Source organism: Microtus oregoni, unplaced genomic scaffold (assembly GCF_018167655.1).
Source record: "Microtus oregoni isolate MIOR12 unplaced genomic scaffold, Mior012 000003F_ref0000135, whole genome shotgun sequence".
NCBI classification, from domain to species: domain Eukaryota; kingdom Metazoa; phylum Chordata; class Mammalia; order Rodentia; family Cricetidae; genus Microtus; species Microtus oregoni.
The window spans coordinates 5,772,146-5,796,640 of record NW_024543062.1 but is presented as its reverse complement, the minus strand read 5'-3'; the positions used below and the strand labels follow the sequence as shown (position 1 = coordinate 5,796,640).

General features: G+C 42.2%; 1 pseudogene; it reads right to left on the bottom strand.

Annotated features, from left to right (window-relative positions):
* Positions 1–17,214: 17,214 nt before the first annotated feature.
* Positions 17,215–17,681, bottom strand: LOC121445893 (annotated as a pseudogene).
* Between the last annotated feature and the right edge of the window lie 6,814 nt (positions 17,682–24,495).

Sequence of the window (24,495 nt, the reverse complement as noted above, 5' to 3'; positions counted from 1 at the left end):
AATCTCCTCAGCCTCCTCTCTCTCTCCTATAGGTTTGATTGTAGGGTGGCTCTAAAGAATTCTTTTTTTCCTAAAAAAATATTTATTATACATACAATATTCTGTCTGTGTATGCATGCAGGCCAGAAGAGGACACCAGACCCCATTACAGATGGTTGTGAGCCACCATGTGGTTGCTGGGAATTGAACTCAGGACCTTTGAAAGAGCAGGCAATGCTCTTAACCTCTGAGCCATCGTTCCAGCCCATAAAGAATTCTTCAATGGAATTGCAAAGATGAATTGATAAAGCAGAAGGATGAGCAAGAAGGGGTTTATAGCATGTCTTTTATTGTAAGTGGGGTTCCTAGTGAAATTCTTGAGTACTACCCAGCAGTAAAAAACAAGGACTTCTTGAATTTTGCATGCAAATGGATGGAAATAGAAAACACTATCCTGAGTGAGGTAAGCCAGACCCAAAAAGAGGAGCATGGGATGTACTCACTCATATTTGGTTTCTAGCCATAAACAAAGGACATTGAGCCTATAGTTAGTGATCCTAGAGAAGCTAAATAAGGAGAACCCAAAGAAAAACATATAAGCCATGAAAGGAGACAGAGACAGAGACCCACATTGGAGCACCGGACAGAAATCTCAAGGCCCAAATCAGGAGCAGAAGGAGAGAGAGCACGAACAAGGAACTCAGGACTGCGAGGGGTGCACCCACACACTGAGACAATGGGGATGTTCTATCGGGAACTCACCAAGGCCAGCTGGCCTGGGTCTGAAAAAGCCTGGGACAAAACCGGACTCGCTGAACATAGCGGACAATGAGGACTACTGAGAACTCAAGAACAATGGCAATGGGTTTCTGATCCTACTGCACGTACTGGCTTTGTAGGAGCCTAGGCAGTTTGGATGCTCATCTTACTAGAATTGGATGGAGGTGGGGGTTCCTTGGACTTTCCACAGGGCAGGGAACCCTGATTGCTCTTTGGGCTGAGGAGGGAGGGGGACTTGATTGGGGGAGGGGGAGGGAAATGGCAGGCGGTGGCGGGGAAGAGACAGAAATCTTTAATAAATAAATAAATTAAAAAAAAAGAAAAAAAGAAAAAAACTACTATTTGGCAGTTCATAAACTGACATAAAGTCCATTTATGGTCTAATTAGGTAAAAAGTCCAGATTTATACAATACAAATTAAACGCCAATAAAAATTTAATCCGGGAAAAAAATAAAGAGAGGCTTCAAGCAGACTCTTGGATGAAGGGCTCCTGTCTCTTCCCATGTCCCATATTTTGCCTTATTCTGTATCTTATATGCCACTGTCACCAACAGAGTTTTTCTATAAGAGAGGAGACCACAGAATGTCCATTACCTGGAAAATGACTAGGTGTGTCCAGATGTTTTGCAAGGTCAAGTTTATGACATTTGGAGAACCATGATTGCATCTTCTGCTTTGAACCACTCTCTTTTCCAGACTGTATATCCAGAGTTTTCCTAACGTGCTAGCATATCAGTGATTCTAAGAACATATATTTTTGGTCTCAGTTCTCAAAAAACGTCAGGAGTTCAATTCCTGCTGCCTCATAAATATACTGAGAGACCCCTCTTCCAACTGCCTTCCTTCTCCTGGGATAATCCAAGTTCAGGGAAACAAGAGTTAATCACCAGCCACAAGATGTCATCCTGATTCTCAAGAAACAGAGCCTCATAATGTTTGCTGGACTCCTGCAGCTCCAGGTCTGTGAAGCAACTTCCTAGGAGTTGATACATCGTTTCTGGAGCAAGACTCAGGAAGTCTATTTGAAACATTCTTTCCAAGACAGATGTTCTCAACCTTCCTAATAATGAGACCTTTAATACAGTTTCCTCATGCTGTGGTGACCTGCCAATCATAAAATTATTTTCATTGCTACTTCATAACTGCAATGTTGCCACTGTTGTGAATCAAAATGTAAATATCTGATATTCAAGATGGTCTTTTTTTTTCTTTTTTGAGGATCTTGTAAAACTCACCTCTGAACCAGTTCATTTATACGCTTACATTTTAAATAAGGAGATGTTTAAAAACTAGTCATTCAGTCTTACCTCTTCTTGATACAAGTTTGTTCTAATTGCTGCTTTCATTATGTTATATAACTGTGTCTAGAAATTCATACTTTTCCCCAAATTTAGAATTTAGTGAAATATGTTTTTCAGATTTTTTTTGTCCTATAAAATTCTGCGACCTTAGAGAGTTACTCTTCTGACCCTTGAAATCTAATCAGGGGTAGACTTTCAATTTGTAAGTACTCTCCGCATGTCTCAGCTTCATGGCTTCATCATTTGCAAAAGCTTCTTCCACATGACAGTTTTCATATCTTTAAGAATGAAAATAAAACCAGTACAATTTATCCCACAGATATGATGTATGGAAGATTTAACTTTTCACTTTATAAAAATGTTTTTATTATTTTAAAAATTGTGCGTATGTGTTCATGTGTAGGTGCACATACATGTATGCAGGTGCCCACAGAAACAGAGATGGTGAATCTCCCGGAAACTGGAGTTACAGGTAGTCATGAGGCACCCCACGTGTGTTCTAGGAACCAAACATTGACTCTTTACAAGAACAAACACTCTTAGCCAATGGCTGCCTGTCCAGTCCCTGTACTCTCATCTTCTTTGTTTAATACTCATACATACTATATAAAGTGTTTTGATGAAACCTGTAGCGCCAGCGCTACCACAGTACCGAGTTGTGGACAAGGGGCTGAGGGTTTAAAGAAGCACAACATCCGCAGTCCTTCATGGTCAGGGAATGCCGGTTAGTGAGAGCTCAAGGCAGCCTTATATACAGCCTTAGTGCACTGTGGAGAAATCCTCGGGTTCAGAAGTTCACGTTCTCAAGGCTAGATGGTAAACAACACTGAGAAACAAGGAACCTTGCCTTAAGTACAAAAGGTCACAAAAGGCCAGGAGCAGGATATACTTGCACAAAAATACAAAACATCAGGCAACTAGACAAACATCCCTGGGGGCAGGGCCCAACAGAAACTCCGCCCCATTCCCTTGCCTCCAGTTACCCTACTATCCCATCCATCACCTTTCCCACCTAACTTCATGTTGTTGCTATAGCTGCTTAACCATACAGGGCCGACTGTATGCCCATGGTGTGAGACCATACAGTGGAGCCTGGGGAGCCCTTCAGTGTGCTACATTTTGATAGTACCACATCCCCCTAAGGCTCAGAGATCATCAAGAAAGAGGAGCTAGAACAATTGTCAGAGGCAGAGAGAACAGCCATCTTCAGAGAAACAGGCATGGTAGTGCAGTTACACGCATGAACTCATGGGGACTGTGACATAAGATCTAGCATGCCAGTATCCCACCATGGGTGAGAAAAGGGTTCACACAGTCCTACCTCTACTTGAGGAGCTTTTGCAATTGATGGCTACTGTGGGAGAAAGTCTGTTTACATCAGGAACTCTTTAAAGAGTTGGAAAAATCACTCAGGATAATTTGGAAAATGAAAGAAATATGCTGGTAGACGCTTGATCAGGAAAGAGACTCTAGGAAGCAGAGGAGAGTAAGCATTCATGATGTAGTTCACCTCTCATTTGCTATAAAATTAACAGGAGGTTTTATCTTTTGAGCTGGAGAGCAGAATGGATGTCCCTTCTTATAACCATCACCCTCATCAATGAACTTTCTATGAGTTATTACTTTGTCACTATGAAGGCCAAGTTGGGGTCACTGTATTCAGAAGGTCTGACAAACATCTATGACCTTTGGTCTTACCAAGTCATTGGCTTAATTATTTATTAATTGTCTACAGAAAAGAACTTGAAAGACGTCAAAATGTGAGTTAGTATAAACTATTGTGAATGGTCAACTGAAGAAGACACCCATATTCTCCATACCCGTGATATACATACACTTGGTCTTTCTACTGGCAGTATCAACTGCTTTACCCCCTTTCTTAGAACACAAATACTGCAGATTGGCATCACAGATTTATACTTGTACTCAGAAAGAAAACTCAAGTCCTCACCCACAATGAAAAGTCAGAGTACAGATTTCCTGAAGGAAAAGAGCTATGGACCTGATTCCATAGAAGCATGGACTCTGCTGGCGACCACCATCCTGCTGCTCCTCTGCCCGTGAGGCTGGATGCCTCTCCCTTGTGGCCTTAGAGTTGGGATGATTCTTAGACCCCTTTTCTCCCTGTTAGAAAACCAAAGGATATAATTTAGTGGAAATTAACGCTGCCACAGCTGAACACATTTCTGCTGTAAACTAGATTATTTATCTCACTGTGCTTCTCAGCCAAAGATTCTCGACTCTTGTTATGGAGCTAATGTGGAGAGGCAATCAGGATCAGGCTTCTAATTGTTAGACTCAGCTGTTTCTTTTGTTCTTTTTTCTGACATTTATTTGTCACATTGGAATAGGAAAGTTTGCAGGATCTTGAACCCACATTGAGGGAAACTACACATAAGATAGATTACTTAGACTCAGGCCTACCTGTCCAGAAAGTATTGCCACAGAGATTGGCTCATTACTGATAGTAAACTATGTGCTTGTGACTGATCATCTTAGTATAGAAAGCTGCCATTGTGCTGTCTAGGATCTAGGAAGAAACAGAGCAGAGAAATAGTGCTTTATTTCCAGTCCCTGAGAATCCAAAGCCTTGTTTTAACCTATGTGGGCATGTTGTTGCTATATGTAGTTCATCGCCTCATGAGTTCATTTTGGTAACACATGGTGCAATTAGAGTTTTCTAGAAAGGATGTGGGCAAATTCCCTTTGACCTCAGTAGAACACAATTGACAGATCAATGTAGCCATTCCTCCAAAGTCTAACTTGGAGAGACATGAGTTTATGAAGTTATTACAGAAATTTGAAAGGTTATTTTCAGAAGCATGAATGGCTCAAAAATAACTGCATCATCAAAACCCCACACATGAACAGAAGATGATGCACAAAATTGGTGTCAGAAGGAAATATATTTATTTTTACATGGCCCCTATGGATGTTTTCGCTTGAATATGCACATGCATTTCACATGCAGGCCTGATGCCCACATAGGTTAAAAGAAGGGTTTGGATTCTCAGGGACTGGAATCAAAGACTTTTGTTAGTTGGCATGTGGGGACTAGGAACCAAACTTGTGTCATCTGCAAGATCAGCAAATGCTCTTAGCTGAAGAGCCATTTCACCAGTTGCACTCGGGAAGCTATGCAGAGTTTTCAGTTTGAGGGACAGGCCAGGTAGGATAGCCTTGTCAGAAGATAGCTGGCTGGCTATCCTCTCATGCTGTGCAACCTTGTAAAATTCTAGGATAACTCTGAAGCCATTTCTGACAACTCTGAGGCCATTTATGAGTCCTTTCAGAAGTAGTGCTCCCCCCTCCCCTAGGAACCAAGGACCTAACAACTTCCTATGCACGTACTGGAATGTTGGGGATTTTCCATCTCCCTGTGTCCTTGTGGATATTCTCCAGATAGAACTCAGTTATTGGAATTGGGGCAAGATAACCCTTAGATGTTGACTCAGTTCCTTGGCCTTTGTCAGGGGATATTGACTCTGTTCCACCGATATGGTTAGGATGACTCACAGATGTTTGTTTCCCCCTTACTCTGCCTGTTCTAGAAACCACTCTCTCGCCTCGGCTCAGACCAATCATTGTTAATAGCCCTTTGAATCAGCCAGTCCTAATAGTTGGAAAAACAACCCCCAAACTCTCCCCTTGTTTCTGTGGCTTTTTACTTTAAAAGTAGCCTGTACCAGCTATCTGGGACCTTTTGGGTTCCCAAATGCTGAAAGACCCTGTTGCAACAGAATTAATTAAATCCTCTTGCTTTTAATCAACTGTGGTGAAAGAGTAGTTTCTTGGGGTGACTCCTCCTTGGTGATTGGACTTCAGGGTCCAACAGCCTCACTGTTCACTCTTTACATAATGTTGAGGATGGATCATGTGGATCTTACATTAAAGATTACACACACTGATGCCTTCTTTTTACTTCCCAAGTCTGATGAGTCCTTCAGCAACATTCAAACTCAAGTTTATAAAGTTTTATTACATATTAACGCTAAGACTGGGACCATCAAGTATTAGCCTAAAAGTTTACAATAAGATGGCTTGTGAAGGGGATTATTACACTGAATTTTTATGTTATATGTTATATTCTGCTTACCTGTTACCTCACTAGAAAAATTCTGGTAATTCTCAATATGTGTTTCTTCTTCTTCTTCTTCTTCTTCTTCTTCTTCTTCTTCTTCTTCTTCTTCTTCTTTTTTTAAATTTTATTTATTTATTTATTTATTTACTTATTATTTCTGCCTCCTCCCGTTTCCCATTTCCAACCCCCTCCTCGCACACATCGCTCCCTCCCCCTACTCCCCTACCCCTCTCCCCCTCCCCCCCACTACATTCACCCTCCCTCTTGAGAATGAAGAGCAGTCCAGATTCCCTGCCCTGCGGGAAGTCCAAGGTCCTCCCACTTCTATCTAGGACCAGGAAGGTGAGCATCCAAACAGGCTAGGCTCCCACAAAGCCAGTTTATGTATTAGTATCGAATCCTAGTGCCACTGTCCTTGGATTCTCATCAGCCTTCATTGTCCGCCACGTTCAGAAAGTCCGGTATCATCCCATGCTTATTCAGTCCCAGTCCCGCTGGCCTTGGTGAGCTTCCAATAGATCAACTGTCACAGTGGGTGGGTGCACCTCTCATGGTCCTGACTTCCTTGCTCATGTTCTCCCTCCTTCTGCTCCTCATTTGGATCTTAAGAGCTCAGTCCGGTACTCCAATTTGGGTCTCTGTCTCGATTCATGGCCAGATGAAGGTTCTAGGGTGATATGCAAGATATTCATCAGTATGGCTATAGGATAGGGTCATTTCAGGTTCCCTCTCCTCAGTTGCTCAAGGTACTAGCTGGGGACATCTCCCTGGACACATGCGAGCCCCACTAGAGTCAAGTCTCTTGCCAACCCTAAGATGGCTCCCTTAATTAGGATATATATTTCTCTGCTCCCGTGTCCACCCTTCCTTTATCCCAACCATCCCATTTCCCCAAGCTCCCCCCATTCTCCCCTTCTCACGTTTCTCACCCCATTTCCCCTTAGGCCCATGCCACCTCACCCCCAAGTTCCCAGGTTTTGCCCTGCAATCTTGTCTACTTCCCATATCCAGGCGGATGACTATATGTTTTCTTTGGGTTCACCTTCTTATTTAGCTTCTCTAGGATCACAAATTATATGCTCAATGTCTTTTATTTATGGCTAGAAACCAATTATGAGTGAGTACATCCCATGTTCATCTTTTTGGGTCTGGGATACCTCACTCAGGATAGTGTTTTTTATTTCCATCCATTTGCATGCAAAATTCGAGAAGTCATTGTTTTTTACCGCAGCTTAGTACTCCAATGTGTATATATTCCACACTTTCTTCATCCATTCTTCCATTGAAGGGCATCTAGGTTGTTTCCAGGTTCTGGCTATTACAAATAATGCTGCTTTGAACATAGTTGAACAAATGCTTTTTGTGATATGATAGGGCATCTCTTGGGTATATTCCCAAGAGTGGTATTACTGGATCTTTGGGTAGGTTGATCCGGAATTTCCTGAGAAATCGCCACACTGATTTCCAAAGTGGTAGCACAAGTTTGCATTCCCACGAGCAATGGATAAATGTGCCCCTTACTCCACAATCTCCCCAGCAAAGGCTATCATTGGTGTTTTTGATTTTAACCTTTCTGACAGGTGTAAGATGGTATCTCAAAGTTGTTTTAATTTGCATTTCCCTGATCACCAAGGAGGATGAGCATGACCTTAAGTGTCTTTTGGTCTTTTGAATTTCTTCTGTTGAGAATTCTCTGTTCAGTTCAGTTTCCCATTTTTTGATTGGGTTAATTAGCATTTTAAAGTCTAGTTTCTGAGTTCTTTATATAATTTGGAGATCAGACCTTTGTCTGTTGCAGGGTTGGTGAAGATCTTCTCCCAGTCAGTAGGTTGCCTTTTTGTCTTAGCGACAGTGTCCTTTGCTTTACAGAAGCTTCTCAGTTTTAGTAGGTCCCATTTAGTCAATGTTGTCCTTAATGTCTGTGCTGCTGGGGATATGCGTAGGAAGTGGTCTCCTGTGCCCATATGTTGTAGAGTACTTCCCACATATTCTTCTATCAGGTTCAGTGTGTTCAGCCTGATATTGAGGTCTTTAATCCATTTGGACTTGAGTTTTGTGCATGGCGATAGATATGTATCTATTTTCATTCTTCTACAGGTTGACAACCAGTTCTGCCAGCACCATTTGTTGAAGATGCTATCTTTCTTCCATTGAATATTTTTTATCTCCGTTATCAAAAATCAGGTGTTAATAGGTTTGTGGGATAAAATCTGGGTCTTCTACTCTATTCCATTGATTGACTTCTCTGTTTTTATGCCAATATCAAGCTGTTTTCAATACTGAAGCTCTGTAAAAGAGTTTGAAGTCAGGGATGGTAATGCCTCCAGAAGTTCCTTTATTGTATACGATTGTTTTGGCTATCCTGGTTTTTTTGTTTTTCCATATAAAGTTGATTAATGTCCTCTCAAGATCTAAGAAAAATTTCGATGGGATTTTATTGGGGATTGCACTGAATCTATAAATTGCCTTGGTAGAATTGCCATTTTTACTATATTGATCCTCCCAATCCAAGAGCAAGGGAGATCCTTCCATTTTCTGGTATCCTCCTCAATTCCTTTCTTCAAAGACTTAAAGTTCTTGTCAAATAGATCTTTCACTTCCTTGGTTAGAGTTACCCCAAGATATTCTTTGCCGTTTGTGGCTATTGTGAAAGGCGATGCTTCCCTGATTTCCCTCTCTGCTTCCATATCCTTTGTGTATAAGAGGGCGACTGATTTTTTGGAGTTGATCTTGTATCCTGCCACATTACTAAAGCTGTTTATCAGCTGTAGGAGTTCTTTGGTGGAGTTTTGGGGGTCGCTTATGTAGACTATCATATCATCTGCAAATAACGAGAGTTTAACTTCTTCCTTTCCAATTCGGATCCCCTTGATCCCCTTATGTTGTCTTATTGCTATTGCTAGAACTTCAAGCACTATATTGAAGAGGTATGGAGAGAGTGGACAGCCTTGTCGTGTTCTTGATTTTAGTGGGATGGCTTTGAGTTTCTCTCCGTTTAATTTTTTGTTAGCTGTCGGCTTGCTATAAATAGCTTTTATTATATTTAGGTATGATCCTTGTATCCCTAATCTCTCCAAGACTTTTATCATAAAGGGATGTTGAATTTTGTCAAATGCTTTTTCAGCATCTAATGAAATGATTATATGGGTTTTTCTTTCAGTTTATTTATATGATGGATTACATTGATAGATTTTCGTATGTTGAACAAGCCCTGCATCTCTGGGATGAAGCCTACTTGATCATAATGGATAATTTTTCTAATGTGTTCTTGGATTCAGTTTGCCAGTATTTTGTTGAGGATTTTTGCGTTGATGTTCATGAGTGAGATTGGCCTGTAATTCTCTTTCTTGGTGGCGTCTTTGTGTGGTTTTGGTATCAGAGTAAATGTAGCTTCATAAAAGAATTTGGCAATGACTTTTCTGTTTCTATATTGTGAAAAACATTAAGGAGTATAGGTATTAGGTCTTCTTGGAAGTTCTGGTAGAATTCCGCATTGAAACCATCTGCTCCTGGGCTTTTCTGGTAGGGAGGTTTTTGATAACAGCTTCTAATTCTTCGCGGCTAACATGTCTATTTAGATTGTTCACCTGGTTCTGGTTTAACTTTGGTATATGGTATTTATCTAAAAAATGTCCATTTCTTTTACATTTTCCAGTTTTGTGGCATACAGGCTTTTGTAATAAGATCTAACGATTCTCTGAATTTCCTCTGTGTCTGTGGTTATGTCCCCCTTTTCATTTCTGATCCTATTAATTTGCATATTTCTCTCTGCCGTTTGATTAGTTTGGATAGGGGTTTATCAATCTTGTTGATTTTCTCCAGGAACCAGCTTTTTGTTTCATTGATTCTTTGGATTGTTTTCTGTGTTTCTATTTTGTTGATTTCAGCCCTCAGTTTGATTATTTCCAGTCTTCTACTCCTCCTAGGTGAGTCTGCTTCTTTTTATTTTCTAGAGCTTTCAGGTGGGCAGTTAAGTCTCCAATGTGTGCTTTCTCCGTTTTCTCTAAGTGGGCACTTAGTACTATGATCTTTCCCCTTTGCACTGCTTTCATAGTGTCCCATAGCTTTGAATATGTTGAGTTATTATTTTATTGAATTCAAGAAAGACTTTAATTTCTTTCTTTATTTCTTCCTTGATCCAGGTGTGGTTCAGTAGTTGACTGTTCAGTTTCCATGAGTTCTTAGGCTTTCTAGGGGTAGCATTGTTGTTGAATTCTAACTTTAATCCATGGTCATCCGATAAGACACAGGTGGTTACTAATATTTTTTTGTAACTGTGTAAGTTTGATTTGTTTTCGAGTATGTGGTCAATTTTCGATAAGGTTCCATGAGCTGCCGAGAAGAAGGTATATTCTTTCCTATTTGGATGGAATGATCTATAGATATCTGTTAAGTCCATTTGATTCATTACCTCCCTTAATCCTCTTATTTCTCTGTTAGGTTTCTGTCTGATTGACCTGTCCATTGGTGAGAGAGGCGTGTTGAAATCTCCTACTTTTAGTGTGTATGGTTTGATATCTGCCTTGAGTTTTAGTAATGTTTCTTTTACGTAAGTGGGTGCTTTTATATTAGGGGCATAGATATTCAGGATTGAGACTTCTTCCTGATGAATTGTTCCTGTTATGAGTAAAAAATGTCCCTCTCCATCTCTTCTGATTGATTTTAGTTTGTGTTTTGATTATTACATGGTGAGGGGATGTTTTTCTTTGATCCAGTCTCTTTGGTGTTCTGTATGCTTCTTGAATATTCAAAGGAATATCTTTCTGTATGCTGGGAAAGGTTTCTTCCATAATTTTTTTAAAAACATATTTTGGGCCTTTGAGCTGTGACTATTCTCCTTCTTCTATTCCTATTATTCTTAGGTTTGGTCTTTTTATTGTGTCCCATAATTCCTGAATGTTTTGTGATGAGTATTTGTTGGCTTTGCTGTTTTTTTTTTTTTTTTTGGTCAGTGCATTTATTTTCTCTATGGTGTCATCAGAATCTAAGATTCTTTATTCTACCTCTTGTATTCTATTGATTATGCTTGTTTCTGTAGACTCTGCTCGTTGACCTAGATTTTCCTTATCCAGCTGGTCCTCAGTTTGTGTTTTGTTCCTTGCTTCCATTTCAGTTTTCAATTCTTGAATTGTTTCCATTACCCGTTTGATCGTTTTTTTTTTCTTGGTTTCCCAGAGTATCATGTATGTATTTTCTCATTTCTTCAAACTTTTTGTTATACTTCTCATCCATTTCTATAAGGGCATTTTTTACATGTTGTTTAAGGGACTCTATTGCTTTCATAAAGTCAATTTTTTCCACTTCTTCTGTGTTAGGGTGTTCAAGTCCTTCTGTTCTAAGATCATTGGGTTCTGGTGTTTTCATGTTGTTTTTCAGATTGTTGGGTGACTTCTTGCCTTCGCGCCTGCCCATCTTCTCCTATTGATGCTATCTAATGGGTCTTTAATACCTGATCAGGTTTCCCTGCTGGCCAGTGGCTCCGCTTACAAAATGCCCTCACTCCGTTTCCTTGTTCCTGCCGCAGGCCACAATCCCTCTCACCACTCAGAGGGGTCTTCAGGAACAGAACCAGGCTCCCTGTTTGCCAGGGACCTCGACAATAAAAGGCCTACATCTTTGATTTAATTGTTGTGGGGCGATCTGCTCTTGGTGTTGCGTGTCTGCCGCGTTTCTGTGCTGGTCTCCACGTGCCGCCGCGCTTCGCTCTGTGCCGCCGAGTGTCTCTCCATGCCGATCTCTCCCTGATTTTATTTTGAAGTCAACTTTGTTAGAAATTAGTATGGCCACACCTGCTTGTTTCTTAGGTCCATTTGCTTGATAAACCTTTTCCCAGCCCTTTACTCTGAGTAGATGTCTGTCTTTGTGGTTGAGGTGTGTTTCTTGTAAACAACAGAATGTTGGATCCTGTTTTCGTATCCAATCTCTTAGCCTGTGCCTTTTTATAGGTGAGTTGAGTCCATTGACATTAAGTGATATTAATGACCAGTGGTTGTTAACTCCGGTCATTTTATTATTATTATTTTTTTTTGGTAGTAGAGTTTGTGTGTTTCCCTTCTTTGAGTTGTGCTGGTGAAGCGTCATTAGGTGTCTGAATTATTGTGGGCATTGTTGGACTCCTTGGGTTGTGATTTTCCTTATATTACTTTCTGTAAGGCTGGATTTGTGGCTATGTATTGCTTAAATTTGTTTTTATCCTGGAAAATTTTGTTTTCTCCATTTATAGTGAACGAAAGCTTGGCTGGATATAGTAGTCTGGCCTTGCATCCATGATCTCTTAGTTTTTGCAGTACATCTATCCAGGACCTTCTGGCTTTCATGGTTTCCATAGAGAAGTCAGGTGTAAGTCTGATAGGTTTACCTTTATAAGTAACTTGGCCTTTTTCCTTTGCAGCTCTTAATAGTCTTTCTTTATTCTGTATGTTTTGTGTTTTAATTATTATATGGTGAGGAGATGTTTTTTTTTTTTGGTCCAGTCTATTCGGTGTTCTGTATGCTTCTTGAACCTTCAAAGGAATATCCTTCTTTAGGTTGGGAAAGTTTTCTTATATAATTTTATTAAATATATTTTCTGGACCATTGAGCTGTACTTCTCCTTCTTCTATCCCAATTATTCTTATGTTTGGTCTTTTTATTGTATCCCAGATTTCCTGAATGTTTTGTGATGAGAATTTGTTGTTTTTGCTGTTTTCTTTGATCAGTGTGTTTATTTTCTCTATGGTACCTTCAGTGTCTGATATTCTTTCTTCTATCTCTTGTAATCTTGGTAATGTTGGTAGTACTTGTCTCTGTAGTTCCTGTTCATTTACCCAGATTTTCCATCTCCATCCTTCCCTCGGTTTGTGTTTTCTTCATTACTTCCATTTCATTCTTCAAGTCTTGAACCACTTCCCTTACCTGTTTGATTGCTTTTTCTTGTTTTTTTTTTTTGTTTTTTTGGTTTTCTTGGGTATCTTTGAGCGTTTTATTCATTTCCTCTACCTTTTTGTTTGTAATCTCTAATTGTTTATGGCAGTTTTTCACCTCTTGTTTAAGGTCCTCTATTATTTTTATATAATTCACTTTTGAGTAGATTTCTTCTAGCTTTTCTGGAGTAGGGTGTACAATTCTTATTTTGGGATCCCTGGATTCTGGTGATGTCATGTTGCTTTTCAGGTTGTTGGAGGAATTCTTGCATTGGCGCCTTTCCATCTCTTCCTTCAAATGGAGCCAGGAGAGGCCTGGTGTCTTGGTCCAGAGTTTGCTGTGAGTGTATCTCCTCAGTGTAGAAGCAGGAACCGTTCCCGTCCAGATGAAACTCCTCAGTACCGAAACATAGATGCCTGGTAATCCAATGACCCGTGGACAAACAGGCGAACTTGGGGGGCAGGGCTGGGTCGAGTAGAACACCGGAGACCCTGCCATGCAAGCTGAATGTGCCCACGCTCCCTTTGGGGGTCCTAGTGGCCTTCCCGGTAGGCAGGCACTCACCGCTCTGGGTGGGTAGCCTTAGTGTAGGAGCAGAAATCTGTTCCTGAGCAAAGGACCTTGCAGACCACGCAGGCTTGGGGTGGGGGGTCGTGTGTAAGAAAGACAGCCCTGCAGAAGGAGCTGGGCGAGGGGGGTTTGTGCTCTCTTCTGGGACAATCCGCCCCTGGATAGCACACACTCACCCATCCAGATGGAGCTCCTCAGCACCTAAACAGGGCTTTTCAGTATTTGTATCCAAATATATATACATATACACATGTACATCTACTCACATATATTGAGTCAAGAATATACATGAGTTAATGTATATATATATCAATATACATATTTATATATGTGGATGTGTGTATTTATTTATTGTGTGAATATGAATATTTATGTGTATGATTAAGAAGCCCATGACATGATTTTTTCCCTCCGTGTTTTAGTTATAGAACCTCTTTTAATGAACTTTTTTCCCCAAGACATGGTTTATCTGTAGCTTTGGATCCTGTCCTGGAGCTAGCTTTTGTAGACCAGGCTGGCCTTGAACTCACAAAGATCTACCTGTCTCTGCCTCCCAAGTGCTGGGATTAAAGGTGTGTGCTGCCACCACCCAGCTTCTCATGAACTTTTTAAGAAGCTAGAGGTTTCTCGCTCCAAACCTCTGCCTTTTGTTGGGACAATGCTTAACTACAGGAGGGTGAGTGCTGTTGGGTTCCCAACTTTGTTTCTGTGATTATGTCCCTTACACAAATGTCATTAAGCTCTGCTCATCCATTCAAATGGCCATTGGGATTAATAGTAAGGCTTTCAGTTTGCAGAATTGTATGTGTCACACTCAGAATCATTGCCAGTTTATCCTTGGATTTTTCTGACATGTGTTTGTGACCTCAGGATTGTGACAGGTCAGGTGAGGACTCTGGATATTGGCACACTAGGACTTGATGCTAAAATGCTGATGTGCAGATGTTGGGAGCATCAAAGATTTCATTTGTTTTTTTTAAATTACAGATCCTAGAGAAGTACAGTTATTTTTAATCAGTATTTAAATAAATACAGGTAAGGCCACCCAGCAGCACTTCACCAACCTTGAGCGTCCATGCTGAGTATCTCTGGCATGCGCCTACCAGGAAGCACATAGTTCCTTTGGGGAAATATGCACAAACTTGAATTCCCAATTGAACTCTTTAATCTTATTATTATTCCCAGAGCTCTAGCCAAGATTTTCCCACGCAGAAGAAGTTTTGCCTTCAATCCTTCTCACTTCGATGTAGAGCCCTATGCATGACTCTAAGGAGTGGAAATATGGGAGGTAAGGTGATGTTGCCTGTGAACCTCAGATGTTTAACCAGATTCAGAGTTTTGTTTCTTAAAATGGTTGCAGAATCACTTATATAAAATCACTAATGAAAGCATGATTTTTTTTTAGAAGTATGCCTTTATTCTCTGACACATACCAGTATCTCTAGTATATTGTATACGTCAGTACAATTAGCCTTGCAGCTGTAGACATGCTATTGGGTATCCAGGCAGGCACAGAGGTGGTGCATACATATTCAGGGCACAAACTTGCTGGGAAAAAACTTCATTTAACTTCACAAGAACTCACGGGTCTTGAAGAATTGGAGTCGAGAATGCCTGTGAGCCGATTTGATAGCGCACAGTTTTCAGGGTATTTTTGGAAAGCATGGCCACTCCCTACATTTGAGGTGGTAACAGTTTTCCTTCCATTACCTTTATCCCAGGTTTAATGAGCAGGAGCCTCAGATTCCAGCCTGCCTTCCACAGAGGTGTTTATCTAGGAGACCCGTGCTTGTTAGCAATGCAGGCACCACGTATCCCATACCACCTGCTCAGTAGGCTTGACGAGCTCTCAGGTCTCTTGTATTTTCTCTTTCTAAATATAGCTGAAAGCATGATTTGACAAATTTGAGAAAAATCATGTGTAGTATGCAGACTATCATATGCATAAGTGCATACATATATGCATATACATGTACCTATAAAATATAGACTGAATTTACGCGAGTCTTTCTGAATGCTTTCTAAAGGATGGGCTATTGGCCTGTTATCCCTAAGCTCATGCCCAGGAGCAGTGCCCCTGTGCAGACTGCAGCTCTTGGAAGATTTGTTCTTCTGATTGCTCGAGCTTTACTTAACAGATCATAATTCTTCAAAACCAAGGACATCATTAATCGCTTAAGTTCCTAAGAATTCCATGCTCTGCCCCATTTGAAAAAGCAATAACTCCCCTAGCATTTTTTGGGGGGTGATCTTTTCTTTTTAGGTTTTGTTTTTGTTTCTAGTAGTGTCTCCTGTAGACAAGACTGGTCTCAAACTTGCTGTTCAGAGGATGATCACAGATTATTTAATATTCTTAATCAGTGCTTGTGAACACCATGATATCTTATTTATAGGTGAATAAGTGCTAATTTTAAGGCTGGGGTTATTCTGTGCATACCCAAACCTACAGAAACAAGGGTCCCAAGGTAAGGTTTCAATAAGGATGCTTGAGAGAGAGAAATAAAAAAGACAGATCTCTGGGACTTGGAGGCCTTACATAAGCTGATGACTTATGCCAAGCAAGTTTGTTACTCAGCATAACTTATTGCATTCTATTTTCAGAGGGGGCGATAGCCAAGGTCTGCTGGGAGTTAAGTCAGACAATGTTGGCAAAGAGAACCCAGGATACCTCAGGCACAGCTACCTTAGGTCTGATAACCACAACCCAAAGAAAAGAGTAGGATCCCTGGAAGCTTTAAGTTCTAAGACGCCTTGGCTCCAGACATGGATAGAAGCTTGTCTGTTTTTTAGAAGGGACACAGAACTAATATGACTTTTGTCCTTTTGCAATAGTATCTAAGAGAACTTTGAATTAGTCTGGATCAAACAGGACTGCTCTCCCCTTTTAGTTTTTATAGCCAGGTGAGTTATTTGTGCCTTAATGTTTACAAGCTCTAGATAAACCACATACAAGCAGATGTCTCCTAATATTGGCAAATGAATTACCAACAGAAGGAATCAGAGTGTACCCGCCCAGCAGGTCCAGTTCCAGGGTCTGAAGGGGCGCTATCTGAAAGAACATGGCCGAGAGAGAGAAACGGAGACCAAGCAAAATTCTCTTGTCAAAGTCTCCATTTATTGGAGCAAGCTTGAGTCTTAAATACTCCTCAGCAAGAAACTCGGGCAGGGGGAACTGGGGAAGGGGGAAGGGAGAAGGGGAAAGAGGGAAGGGATTTGGCAGCTCGGCAGCTAAGATAAAAAGACAGCCTATTGAATGGGAAGGAAAAGATCTTCACCAACCCCACATCAGACAGAGGACTGATCTCCAATAATATATAAAGAACTCAAGAAATTTGACATGAAAATTCCAAATAATCCAATTAAAAATGGGGTACAGTTCTAAACAGAGAATTTTCAGAAGAATCTTAACTGGCCAAAAGACCCTTAAGGAAATGTTCATCATCCTTAGTCATCAGGGAAATGCAAATCAAAATGACTCTGAGATACATTCTTACACAAGTCCAAATGGCTAAGATCAAAAACACCAATGTTAGCTTATGTTGGGTCCCTTGAGGACAGGCCTTCTCACCCCCACTTGATCTGTTTTGCACTCTTTTTTTTTAAACATGAGTCTTTATTGGCCACAGCTTCTTGAGGGGGATGAAGCGGGAGGAGCGGGTGGCACCATTGTGAGGCTGACCATGCTTCACAGGTTGTAGATAATGGAGAACTCGCCCACTAGTGGCCAATCATCTCTGGCTTGATCTCAGCCTGGTTGAAGGTCTTGCTGTTGTACATGCCCACCATGCTCCCCACCATCTCGGGCAGGATGATCATGTCCCAGAGGTGGGTCTTCACTACCTTGGGCTTCTCCATGGGTGGCGCCTCCTTCTTGGCCTTTCTCAGGCACTTGAGCAGCGAATTCTGCTTCCAACATTGGCCGCGGTTGAGGCATTGCCTCTGCCGGGCGCTGTAGAGCTGCATCAACTGCTCATAGGACATGTCCAGCAGCTGGTCCAGGTCCAAGGTGTGATTGGTAGGTGAACTTGCGGAAGGTCCGCTTCTTCTTCTGCTCCACTTCGGCCATCTTGGCGGCGACTCGGAAAAGCTCTGTTTTGCACTCTTGTGGTTGGTTGTTCTGAAAACAAGAACAAAAACAAGAACAATCTGTTGTTTTCAGCAATGTTTCTAATGATGTTTACCCCTACAGTGATTAGCTTCTTGCTTTTGCTGGCTTGGCCTCCCCTGCTGAGGGTTATATATACTGTGTGAGAAAGTGGAATAAGGCTTATTTGCAGAATTTGAAGTTGTGTTGTGTGTTAATCCTGATATCCCTTGCTCAGATAACTACAGTTGCTATGCTGGCATGGCAAAGTGAAGGTCCCAACAAGATCTGAGAAAGAAGGGGTAGCAGATGGGGTTGTCCTAGCTGGTAAGGACAGATTGGGGTAAAATGGAATCCACAAGCAGTAAGAGGGACCTGATATATCAGAAATCTAAATTGTTAGAGCAACAAGGAACCACAGTTAAACAGAGAACTATAGAGGATTTTCTTAAGACTATAGCCTCAGTAAGCCCATGGGTTTTGACAGGTGTGGGCTTGAACATCTCCTATTGGAAACAGGTAAAAAGAGACTTTCAGAAACGACTGCAAAAGGAGGGTGCTTCTCTATTTCTACCCTTTTACTATGGCACCTGGTCTGTGATGCCCTGCTTACCGATTGCCATAGCCAGAGCAGCCTGGATGCTGAGACTGACAGGGTGTGCCAAAATTGAGACATAGATGCTTCTTTTCAGGTGGAAGAACAGCAACTTTTATTTTGCCTCAGCCAAAACCTTTTATACTTCTGCTGCTTCTATGGAAAACCTCTGGCCAGAAAGAACACAAACATTCTAGTCAATTACAGACCCCAAGAAAGTTCCCGTCAGTGAGGGGGAGTGAGGGCAGCTAGATCACAACAACTTCCTGTTTTATTTATTCCTTGCCTGTCAGGGGAATAGCCCTCTAATATTGCCCATCCTACCCAGACACATAGCCCTAAACCAAATATCCCCAGAACTGACAGCGCCAACGAACCAGACCAGCGCCACAACCATCTAGCATGCACTAACTGGGTGGTAAAATTGCCAAAAGCAGTATTCCAAACCACGCTCATATGACAGTTAAGTTCCATAACAGTAGCAGAAGCATGCAATACAGTGCCAGGAGTAACACATATAATATGATAAAAGCTGGAACATGTTAGCCTTTGAAAAGCCCAAAGATAGTCCACTTGCTCCTGAACCAGAGCCACTTGTTGGTTCAAGGTCAATATGCCCAATTGAATATGTCCATTAAGATCATTTTGAATGTCCAAAAAATTGCTGACTCTTTCAGCCAGCTGGTTGACAGTCTCAGCTCTCTGCACAGTCTGGGAGAGAGCAACTCTGGCAGCAGTAGCTGTGGTGGCAAAGCTCTTCTCCAGCTGACTTCTGGCCCCAGATGCACGCTTTCTGGGTCCAAACTGCTTCATGGAGCAGAGCAGAACTCTGGGAAGCAGGCTCACTGTTCCTGCTCTTAAACCATTGAAGGGGCTTCACTTTAGGGAATTTTGGCATTGTCAACCTGTCTGGCTACTTCCTGCTGAGTGAGGGTGCTGCATTCTTGGGGGTATTTTATATCAACATTTCAGAGGGTCTCAGTGATTCAAACCAAATAAATTTGCAATGAATCACAGGTTCTCATCCTCTGTGGAGACAAAAGTAGAACCTCTTTTCCAAAACATCAAATCCTTAGTCCCATATTTTAAAGACAAAATACCTTTCTTAGCAGTTCCCAGAATCAAATGTCTTTTTCCAGTCCAGAACATAAAAGACAACACAATCAACACAAGAACATACATCTGTACACATTCTATCTTTCTGAGACCTTCAATTTACCCTCCTGCCTCATCTTTATTACTTCCCTACTGGCCAATCTTCCAGAGGGCACCCCTCAGAGCATCTCTGGGGATGAAGAAATGCGGCACACCGCTTCCGCCAGCAGAAGAGACGACTACAACAGGATTCTTCTCAGAACACACTTTATTGGAGCGCTTACACTTGAGAATTGAGAGAGGCAAGAAGACCCCGTCCCCATGGAAGCAAAAGAATATATACAGTGCCAGACAAAGCCCTGATGTGTCATCAACCCAATGGCTCAGGCCAGAATGGAGTGATCGTGCTAAATTATGATTGGCCAGATCGAAAGACTCCCCGCCCTATGGGGAGCATGCGTGCATGCGCACAAGTTGTTTACCAAGTTTAACATGGAACAGCAAATGGCGCCCAGGCTCCGTGCCAACACACCCACGAAATGACGGCGCCATGGCACATGCTACAAAGAAAGACATACTTCCTTTAATCTGACTTGCCTTGTTCCCAGTCTGGAACATTTAAACCTCCTCCCATAATAAACCAGGGGCTAACTTGAGCTATTGTTTGTATGAATTCTTTGGCTGTCTTCCTTGTTACTTCGATGCCTTGTTGCTTTAAGAGTTTCAGTTACTTTTTAAGGCCTTCAATTCACCCTCCTGTCTCTTCTTTATAATTGCTAGTCTTTTGGAGGGTGTCTTTCAGAGTATCTCTGGGGATGAAAAGAAGACATGTTACCTTCCCCAATATGCTCCTCGAGTTATCTGGCCGATGGAGTGACCCCGTTCATGAATTCTTACTTTCCAGATCTCAGTGAGAACTCCACTTTGCCGCAGCCAGTGCAGCCTGGATGCCGAGACTGTTTGGGGTGTCTGGATTCAGACACTGAGGTTTCTTTTCAGGTAGAAGAACAGCAAGCTTTATTTTGCTTCAGCTAAAACCTTTTATACCTCTACTGCTTCTGTGGAAAACCTCTGATCAGAAAGAACACAAACATTCTTGTCAATTACAGAGCACAAGGAAGTTATGCTGTTGGTCAGGGGGAATGAGGGCAGCTAGATCACAACAACGATAAAGTGGAAGTGAGACCAGAGTTCGCTGTGGCTAAAGAAATACTTGAAGAAATACAGGAGGAGGAGACTCACCAGTTCATAGGCTCGGCGGAGGAGTCTCATAGGAACTGAAAGGAAATGTCAGGGGTACCAGGGGGAACTTTGGAATCTGGTGCGGGACCAAGGCTAGCACCAAATCTGCACGCTTTTGGGCACAAAACCAGATAACAATAACCTCTGAGTCAGAAAATTGGGAAGACAGCCTCAGCTCTAATGCAGAGAATAGTTTATCTGATGAGGAAGAACAGCTAATGCAGGAAATTAAGGTACTTCAGAAAAGGCTGAAGCACTGTAAGGCGAAGGATTTCTTATGTGTGCTGTCAGCCCCACCTGCTTTTAATGAGGACTGGGGAAGGAGGGAGTACTGTTGGGAACTGACAGATGACAGGGAGGCTGAAGAGGGCTCAGGAAGAAGAGGAGGTGTCTGTTTTCGGCCCTGGCACACAGTTCCTCCGGTTATAGAGGTACCTGATCCTAACAATCAAGGACAGATGCCGAGACAACATGTGGCCTTGATCTTCAAGGAGATGAAGCAATTGAAAGAGGCCGTGGTGGTACACGGCTCTCAGGCCCCATTTACTCTTGCCATGGTAGAGTCTTTTGCAGCATTGAATCTTACACCTAGTGATTGGCAGCAGCTATGCCATGCAGTACTATCAGGAGGAGATTACTTATTGTGGAGGGGAGATATTAAGAAAATTGTTTACAAATGGCTAGGTTAAATGCGCAAGCGGGACAGGCACAGCACAATCTAGACATGCTAACTGGAGCAAGAGCTTATGCTGACTTGGCCAATCAAATTGTGCTCTATCCTGCCGTATATCTCCAGATGGCAGCTGCGGCTACCAAAGTTTGGAAAACCCTGCCAAACAAGGCCACAGGGGATCAGCTGTCAAAAGTTTTACAAGGGTCTTCAGAACCATTTCAGGACTATGTGGATAGGATATTGCAGTTGGCAGGGAGATTGTTCGGTGATGTGACCACAGCTATGCCCATCGTTAAGCAGCTGGCATTTGAGAATGTCAATAAATACTATAAGGAAGCCTTGCGGCCACATAAGGCAAAAAGCTTAAATGAATACATCTGGATCTTCCTGGATATTGATGGACACTTCATTCAGGGCCAGGTGATTGCTGCTGCCATCAGGCCTGGGGAGGACCCCGGACAACTGGGGATAAAACCTGTTTTAACTGTGGTTCCCCTGGACATTTTAAAAAGGAATGTCCACGACTCACTCAGGGAACTACTGCCAGATTAGTAAAGTGCCCACGATGTAAAAGGGGGGCCCATTGGGCAAATGATTGCAGATCTAAGACAGATATAGATGGAAGGCCTATGCCTATCCAAGGCCAACAGCAGGGACACTGGTGGAGGGCCCTGCTCCAGGGCTCCAGAACCTCAATATATGGAGCAATGACACCAGGAGTCAGGGAATCCCACCCCAGCAGTGGCTACATGCAGTTTGTTCCAAGGGCAATCCTTTTGCATTGCAGACCTTGCCCATGCCACCCCAGGAAGTGCAGGACTGGAACTCAGTACCTCCACCCAAGCAGTCTTGACAGCCCAAATGGGGGTTCAAGCTTTACCCACTAACGTTTTTGGGCTGCTCCCTAGAGGGACCTTGGGGCTTATCTTAGGAAGAAGCAGTATCATCTTGAGGGGAATTCAAATTCATCCTGGGATTGTTGATGCATATTATCAAGGAGAAATAAAAATTATGACATCAGTTACTCAAGGAGTTACAGTAATTCCTCAGGGGGATCATATTGCCCAATTGGTCTTGGTACCCTTAGTTAACACCTCCAACCCCGTGGCCAGGTCCAGTCTGAGTTTTAAGGGTTTTGGGTCATCTGGAACTGTAGCCTTTTGGGTAGCTCATGTGAAAGAAAGGCCAAGATTGGAATTGATTATTGATGGGAAGTCATTTATTGGGATTTTAGACTCTGGAGCTGATGTCTCTGTCCTGTCCTTAGAATTCTGGCCTAAGAAGTGGCCATTAGAAAGTAGTACTGCCACCCTACAAGGAATAGGTCAAGCAAGTCCCAAGAAGAGTGCAAAAATATTAAAGTGGCAGGATAATGAAAGCCATGAGGGTTACTTTCGGCCATATGTCCTCCCAGGACTACCTGTTAATCTCTGGGGAAGAGATGTCCTGAGTGAGATGGGAGCTGTCTTGACCACTCAGTCCACACCACCACCACCAGTGTCCCAAATTATGCAGCAACTGGGATGGAGACCAGGACAGGGGCTGGGAAAAAATCTGCAGGGCCAATTGCAGCCAGCGACACCAGATAAACAAATTACCAGACCGCTGGGAGACCGAAGCAGTCTAGGCCATTTTTAGTTAGGGTCACTGTTTCCAAGCCTGCCCCAATTCCTATAACTTGGAAATCTGATGATCCAGTTTGGGTGCAACAGTGGCCCTTGACTCAAGAGAAATTGCAGGCTGCTCACGCCTTGGTCCAAGATCAGCTGCAGGCAGGGCACGTTGTCCCCTCTACTTCCCCTTGGAATACACCCATATTTATCATTAAAAAGAAATCTGGAAAATGGAGACTATTACAGGACCTTAGGGCCATCAATTAGGTTATACAGCCTCTTCAGCAGGGATTGCCCTTCCCTTCAGTCATACTGTGGGGCTGGCATATAATTATAGTGGATTTAAAGGATTGCTTTTTTACTATTCCTCTAGCCAAACAGGATTACTGTCATTTTGCTTTTAGGCTCCCTTCAGTTAATTTTAAGAAACCAGCTTTGTAATTCTGTTGGATTGTACTCCCACAGGGAATGGCAAGTAGTCCTACCAGATGTCAAACTTAGGTAGCTGCTGCCTTGGAGCCTGTCCGCTGTCAGCTTCCACAGTTATATATTGTTCATTATATGGATGATTTATTAATAGCAGGGCCTGATCAAGATCAACTGCTCAAGGCTTATGTTCAAATGCAATAGGATTTAAAGAAGGCGAGGCTGATCAAGCTCCTGAGACGGTCCAAACGCAAGTCCCATATTCCTACCTTGGGTACCAATTGGCCATGGATGGAATTAAACCAAAAAAATTAACTATTGACACCTCTCATCTTAAAACCTTATATGATTGACAGCAGTTCCTGGGAGACGTATAGTGGATACGCCCCTCCCTAGCAATCAAAACAGGTGACTTAAGACCTTTTTATATATGCTCTTGGGAGATCCCAACTCAACTTCTTTCCGAATATTGATGCCTGCAGCCAGGCAGGCCTCAAGGCTTCTTCTGGACAACATTGAAAGGGCCCATCTCCAGCAGATTAATTATGATCAATCATTAAATTTTGCAGTTCTTGCTTCCAATTTTGCCCCTATGGGAGTCTTTTGGCAGGATGGGCCTATTTTATGGGTACACGTGCCTGCCTTTCAAGTGAGGGTAGTCACCCCATACTATGAAGCTATATTACAATTACTTTGGAAAGCTAAGAAGGTTGCTGTCCAGACATTTGGGAAGTGCCCTGACAAGATTATAACATCTTATACTAAAGACCAGCTAGTACATTTACAGCAGTACCATGATGAGTGGACCCTTTTTCTCACCTCCTTTTCTGGAAGTTTTGATTATCATTATCCTCAGCATCCATTAATGGTCCTATTCAAAAATCATCCCGTTATATTCCCCCGAGTGATTAAAGAATCTCCCATACCCTCAGCTCGTGCTGTCTTTACAGATGCTTCCCCTAAAGGTAATGCAGTAGTGGTTTCTGGAGGAAAAGTATGGAAACCTCCTGTGGGAGATGTACCAGCCCAAGCTGCAGAGGTAACAGCCTGCATCATTGCACTCCAGCTTGTCCCTGGGGAACCTGTAAATTTTTATACTGAAGTGTGTATATGGCCCACATCTTTAAGCCATTGCAGACATCTGCATATATA